At 37.3% G+C, this 6000-nt stretch overlaps 1 non-coding gene across 1 annotated transcript; it reads right to left on the bottom strand.

Annotated features, from left to right (window-relative positions):
- Nucleotides 1–5129: 5129 nt before the first annotated feature.
- Nucleotides 5130–5203, bottom strand: Trnai-aau (transfer RNA isoleucine (anticodon AAU)). The gene has a single exon. It is a non-coding gene; the product is annotated as a tRNA-Ile (tRNA).
- Between the last annotated feature and the right edge of the window lie 797 nt (nucleotides 5204–6000).

Below are 6000 nucleotides of genomic sequence, written 5' to 3' on the forward strand. Positions count from 1 at the left end.
ATTGACATGCGTTGGTGGTCTATTTGATGTTTGCGCTTACGAAATTGATCTTCGTTCAGAAGTGGAAATGGATTTTAATGTGATAAAACACACTCCTATATCGTCTTCTATCTATATAAATGGAAATGGATCGCCGGATGTGTTGATAAGAGCAAAACTCGAACGAAGAATTGTCGATTGAAGGCTCTTTTTATCCAAACATTGATTCCATGTAACGGAGAAACATGTTATTTGCAAGTGGTTGAATAATCTTGAACGAGAACTGTGTCTGAAAATAATTAGATATTATAATGACGAGTTTTGGTAGAAGTACTCGGAATTTTATAATAAAAGTAATTTTAAAGGGTCGTTTAGAAGATTAATCAATGAACAGTTCTGCGATTGGACTCATGAACGTGCGCTTAGTAAGATAACGTGGATGTGATAACGAAAAATAAATTTTGGGCGGGACGAAGTTTCCCGGATATAAGGAGGTAATAAATAATGAGTCTTGTACAGAATTTATTGAATTTTTCGAAACTGCATTCTGATTTGGGAATAATTGTGTTATTGAATTAGTATTCATTAGAAGAAGGGAATTTTCTTATTCTATCAAAAAATTAGTAAAATGACCTACAGGAGCGTTCTTGAAATCAGATGAATGCTGATTGATAAGGTTAATTAGATTTACTATTGACTTGTTTAATAAAATCCACAAAATCTTAAAAAAAACAGAAACAATCGATTTTTTTTCTTTCCAGGTTTGTTATCCACTACACCTACACACAAAATGATAGAAACATTCAAGTATTAAACCTCAAAACTTGAAGCTTTAAATTAAGCTTTAAAATAATGTATATCCCATCTTCATGCGTTGGTTTTTCACAAAGTTGCAGCGTTTCTAAAATCACTCAAAAACTTCGATTTCGCGCTCCGGGCCCATAATTTTTGTCGAGTGTAGAATAAACGACATAGTATTGCATACTAGGAATACGATTTAGAGGCATAGTTTCATTTAAAAATTATAATCGAAGTATTATTTGAATCCTATAAATACTTTTTCCATGTGACACCGACTATTATCATAATGGGTACAAGGAAGTGACATTTTCAAACATGTTTTTATATAATTTAGTCAATTAATCATCAAATATCAGTGAGAATCTTCAAAAACAGAGTTCAAACTGCCAGAAAAAAAATATACTTTTGTATACTTCTAAACTAAAATAGAGTATTTATTCGCAAATTTCTGAAAGTTGGTGATATATCTCCTCCATAATTGAGTCACTTACCCTAGTAGACTTTCATCAGGTAACATTGGAAAGATAATGTTTATTAAGGTAAGGAAGATTATTGTGATAGAAATATATCAGAGAAAACTTTCAGTAAAGTAATGTTCTATTTCTTTGCACTGATTATTGTTTTAAACCTTATTTTTTACGTCTTCCATTATTTACGTATCCGAAAAAATCAGCTCTTTTCATTGAGTGCACGGTTCTGAGGCTACCGATTTCGCAGAAGAAAAAAAAGTTGTCAATATAAGGAATAATATGAAAATATGAGCTGCTCTATTATTAATCTGAACCAATTCAATATAGACGACATCCGAGCGATGACTTGTGTGTACGCGCGTTGCCTATAGAAGACATCAGGGTGATGCTTCACATCGATCACACCAGCACACACTGCCGTAGCGAAAGGGTTGAATGATTCCAAAAATAACATTCATAATCTATGGTGTATTCCAATACGCGGCGGCGGAAAATATACATGTGTGTTTGTGGAAATCAACAAGAAGCTTCATTTTTTCAAAGTCTATGAAAATATAATCAAAGGTTAAGTCTATTACGACCCCTAGATGCATGAAAATGTGACCGAATGAGAGGATAGTCCCGACAAGATAATTATACAGCATGACAACGCCAGACCACATATTCATGGGTCTGTCAAGAATTGTCTAGGAAGAGTGAACTGATTCTGAATTCTGCCTCGCCCGCCATATTTTGTCGACATTGCTGCCTCAGATTACTATTTGATCCGGACCCCGATCTTATGAGCGGCATCCAAATGCAACTTCTATGTAAACATCTCAGAACAGTCATAGTGTAAGATATAATGCAAAATTGGGCAGTTTCAATTTGTAGTTTTGTCCGGTGACCTTCCTATCTTTGGATTAAAGATTACTGTTATGAACATAGAGAGAGCGCAATGTATTCAAACAACACATTTAATCGCAGTTGCTTCCAACCAATTATACAAATTACGTACTCGGTACCGAGAGAATCATTGCTTTCATTATGTGATTTTATTTGTTTTATAACTACACAACACATCTCGAACAAAAGTTGAAGCCTCTCAAAATCAATCCAAAAATAAACACCCTGAAAACATAACACCATCCATGTAATGTAATTACAGTCCCGATGAAATTCCAGCTTCCACGGTTGATCCTTCGCTCACCGCCGGCGGTGGAAACAACGGGAATGCGAACAGATTAAATGCGACGGATAAAAATAAAATAAAAACAATGTTGTAGAGGAAATACCCAAATTGAAGCCCAACATTTTTCTCTGTCATTATTGTTTTTTTTACAATCGCAACAGCGAACCCGGAAAACATGACGAAAATTGGGAACTGGGGGAAGTTTGGGGTCGAGCAGCAAGCCCGAAGCGGAGGAAAATGCGGTTCAAATATTTGCCTCCTGTTATTTTACGGTGATGGTAATAATAACTTTGTCATTTAAATAATTGAACGCTTTACATTCGTCCTGCCTGCCTGCTGTGCTTTTCTGCCGCCACTCCATGACTGACTGCAGCCTCTGCGATGCGATCCCTGTCATCTGCCGCGTGGAAAGGGAGACGACAGTCCAAGCTCATTTGAGTCGTTCAAAAGATAAGCTGATTAAAAATAATTACCGGGCAATTTTTACTCGCTCTTCTCCACCACTTATCCTGTGTCACCCCACCTTCCGCGAAACCATTCGAGTGCCCCCTCGATGACCTCTCTCTCCTGGGTCAAGCTTTGTCGGTAACAAATTTGTATGTTTTTCATAATAATAACAATAATCACGGAAGCGCTGTGGTGATAATGGTCGCAACGAAACGATGAAATGATCCTCCCCACAGGGAATTCATGGGGGCTGAAAAACCCCCCACCCACCGCAACAGGTGACGAAGGTAATGACGCTGATGAATACTGATAGTGAATAATTCAAACAGGGGCGCTCCAAAGCATAGCTTAATGGGGAAGCAGCAGGGAATTGGAAACTGGCAACATTAAGTTCTAATTTATCAATTTAGTTACCATCTCGTGAAACCGAACGAAGAAAGCATTTACCAGTTGCGCACGTGAGCGGAATGCGGGATCATTCTGGAAAACGGTATCCTCAGTATGTGTTGCCATAAGTGTTCTTAGAAAAGCACTTCCACTGAGCTTTCGAACGGCAACAAGCGTGATGACGAGGCTGATGAGAATGAATTCATTTAAACTTAACTACATTAGTTCCCGAATAGCAGTCGCTAGGCTAGAATACACCGAGTTAGGATTATCGTCACCAGCAGCTAACTAATACTGGTCCTTGGTCCTCTTGGTTGATGCCGATGGTGGTGGTTGATGAGGACGACGATGAAAATCAAAGCTTCACACACAAACACGGCACTCAGTTGTGGAGGACTACTGACTGGAATAGAATTGTTCAATTATTTTTAATGAATTGAATCATGCCAGTTTAGTCACATACAAGTCTCTGTGCCCCCAATCGCTCTGCTGACTGAACTGACTGTTCAGTTCGTATCACCTTTGCAAGAGTGGGAAAAGCTGTTGGGAAACTAAATGAAACACTAACTATTCCACAGCTCGGTCATTTTAACCCGTCTAGAAAAGCCGACCCACAACGAGGAGCTATGTGACAGAGGGCCGGCAGAATTTCAATGAGTAGTGGACATCGTTTTGTGACAGTAATTTCTGGGATATGTTGCAATTCAACGAGATACTTCCAATTGGGCAGATTAGTCAGCGAAATGATTGACACATAGTGTGAGAATGCGGGATCGTATTGATTCTTGAGATTGAATTAATTGTTTAATAAAACAAGTTTTTTTTTGTAGCCGATTACCCAGAGCCATTGAATCCTAAAAATTCAAACGTTATATAAACGCGCTAAACCCCATAATCTGATTGGCCTAATTTGTACTTCTCAAATAGTATCGATTAAAACGATCGACGAAAGATGCAGTGATGTACAATCTAAATACACTCGACAAAAAAAATAGAGAAACAGAGTGCGAATTCGGAAATTTTAAGTGATTTTTGACATGCTCTAACTTCGTGAAAAATCATCGCATATCGATGAGATGCGTATCATTCTGAAGCTACAACTTCCAGGTATTAGAATATTCTACGTACATATTTTTATCTTGGTATGTGTAGGTGTAGTGGGCAATAACATCGGGAAGAAATGAAAAATCGATTTTTCTTAGTTTTTTCAAGAATATTCTGGACTAACACAATTTTTTTGCTAGCCAACTCAACAGTAAACCCAGTTAACCTTATCCACCAGCTTTCATTCGGTTCAAGAACGTTCCTGTAGGACCATCCCACATAGAGATATTTCAGTTTGAATGAAAAATTATCCCTTCGTCTTTGATGATGAATTATTCAATAAACAACCACCGCACAGCAAATCGAAAAGCAGTTTTGAAAACTCCAATAAATTCTGCACAAGGATAATTTGTTACTTTGACGTAAATAAAGTTCTTCAAATTTTTTGCATCGATTTCTAAAAAGTGCCAAAAACAGGATTTTTATAGTGTTTCACAAAATCCACTGTAATTCTTTAAATATCGCAGTTCTAATGTAATGTTTAATGTTTGCTGATTGTTGTCCAATAGTGCCAAGATGATGTAGATGCCGGAACGGGCGGGTTCGGCGTCCACAAAGTGCCGCACGATGTCCGTTTTCGACGCGGCGGGGAACCGTTCTTTGAACGCGCACACTTCGGAACGAAGTCAATTTTTTTCTGCTGACTCATCGGTTACTATGATTGAATCGGCATGGGTGGTTTCGTCAGTGCGTGTGAAGGTAAACCCATGAAAAATCGACAATTTTTGTCCATTTTTTTTAATGCAACCGTTACGTCAAAAAACTTGGCTTGGCTCCAGAGAGGATCGAACTCACGACCTTCGCGTTATTAGCACGACGCTCTAACCAGCTGAGCTATGGAGCCGCTTGTTTTTTTTTCTCATTAAATCCATTGCAATATGAAACGATTGCTTAAAAAATTACTGTAAGACAATAGTAAATTGGTATGTGGCAGCAAGGACTTTTATTCACATGTAATTCATAGTTCCACATAATTCAACATAATCATTCAAAGAATAATTATAATCGAATGCTAATGATGTCGAGCATCCATATAAAATTAATTATATTTGTCATTATGAAATTTGTCATATTTCTAAATTTTGTCCAAATTTAGTTTTTGTTCCTTCCGTCACTGTTTTTATAATTGTTCAACCCTCTCTATCTTTCTTTTGACGTAGGACTACGTCTTTGATTTCTATATAGGAGGTCACTCTACGAAAAATGTAACGAAAACGATGCATATGATGAAAGAGATTTCAAATGCATATTTTGCTGAATCGTTCTTACGATATACGATGAAGAATATACCATTATACCAATATATTACTAAATTTTTCTAGCATTTTTTTCGTCTGGAACTTCTACAGTGGAAATAGTAAAACAAGTGAGCAATTTAACGAATAAAAAAGGTATTTTTTACGAGCGAATGCAACGATAAATCATGTATTATGCCTTTTTTCTTACAACTTGGTTCCCGTGAATGCTGTATGCAACAGAAGACTGTGTGCAATAATTGGTTCTATCAAAAAAGACGGGTGGGTAATGTCGGGGACATAACCGGAGAGACGTAGAACTACACCAAGGGGTGTCCATTATTCAAATATCATGGAGCATAGATCCCAGGATGGTCAACTTTTCATGTACAAAATTACAGATCAA

The sequence above is a fragment of the Toxorhynchites rutilus genome, chromosome 1, assembly GCF_029784135.1.
Source record: "Toxorhynchites rutilus septentrionalis strain SRP chromosome 1, ASM2978413v1, whole genome shotgun sequence".
In the NCBI taxonomy this organism is placed as follows: domain Eukaryota; kingdom Metazoa; phylum Arthropoda; class Insecta; order Diptera; family Culicidae; genus Toxorhynchites; species Toxorhynchites rutilus.